Source organism: Atta colombica, unplaced genomic scaffold, assembly GCF_001594045.1.
Source record: "Atta colombica isolate Treedump-2 unplaced genomic scaffold, Acol1.0 scaffold141, whole genome shotgun sequence".
NCBI classification, from domain to species: Eukaryota; Metazoa; Arthropoda; class Insecta; order Hymenoptera; family Formicidae; genus Atta; species Atta colombica.
The window spans coordinates 2,413,334-2,414,326 of NW_017259230.1; the positions used below are offsets into that span (position 1 = coordinate 2,413,334).

A 993-nucleotide genomic window follows, 5' to 3' on the forward strand; every position below is an offset into this window, starting at 1 on the left:
GATTCTTATATATATATATATATATACATACATAAATATATATGATTGGATTTATTACAAATGTAGTATATCGAATTTATTAGTTCGCTACAAATTTTTTATTTGATGTGAAAATTCAGATCTCCCATGTTAATAAAGCTGAACGTTTTCTAAAATTATCGGTTGAAGTTTTCGAGAGAAAGAATTCGATAGTACATTCGTCAAGGAAAAGACGATTGCTTTTAAAGCATGAAACCTTGAAAAACACTCTGCAAATTCCTAAGCAAGTCGTGTCCTATCGAATATTGAAATCGCCTCTCGATAGCTTCTTCCGAAGTTGACCTCCGAAGAGACGCGAAGACTGCGGCGCGCTACGGTGTGGTACCAAAAATGAGGACGGAGCACCTCGCCAGCGGAGGTAACTATCGAGGTGCAAGATCGGAATTGCAAAGCGGACGGCAGATCCCAAGAGAAAGAGAGAGAAGGAGAGAGAAGGAAAGAGAGAAAGACAGAGAGAGACGCGAGAGAGAAAGAGCGTCTCTCTCGCGTAGCGATGCGATCTTTACCCCGATATACGGAGAAATTCCGGGAAGAGGTACTTTAACGACTTCCAAACAAGATCTATGGAAGACCCCCGGTGACCTTCGTTACCATTACTTTCCATGTGGTATGTCTGCCGGTCCAACGTTACCTTACCGCGGTTACCTCGACACCTTTCGTAAAGAGAATCTGTATACAGTTTTCATCATATTGATGATATCAAAATTTTCAAGTAACAGATCTTTACGATTAAATATTCACTCGAAATATACACGAAAAAAGAAGAAATTTAAAAGAAACTTAAATATCATTATACACGCACGTATATACATTTGTCGCGGACAAAAAGATTATAAGATTGCAATTATCTTTTGACAATCCTCAATATATATTAAAAAGGCGAGGATCGCACAATTATTATATATTTAAACAAAATTATCGCTATCTGTTTAATAATAAATTCTAAATATATAT

The 993-nt window shown here is 36.9% G+C and overlaps 1 protein-coding gene across 6 annotated transcripts in view; it reads right to left on the minus strand.

Moving 5' to 3' along the window:
* The window catches only part of LOC108684989 (aryl hydrocarbon receptor nuclear translocator homolog), a 41,624-nt gene that overhangs the window by 5,430 nt on the left and 35,201 nt on the right, over positions 1 to 993 (minus strand). The window lies entirely within an intron of this gene.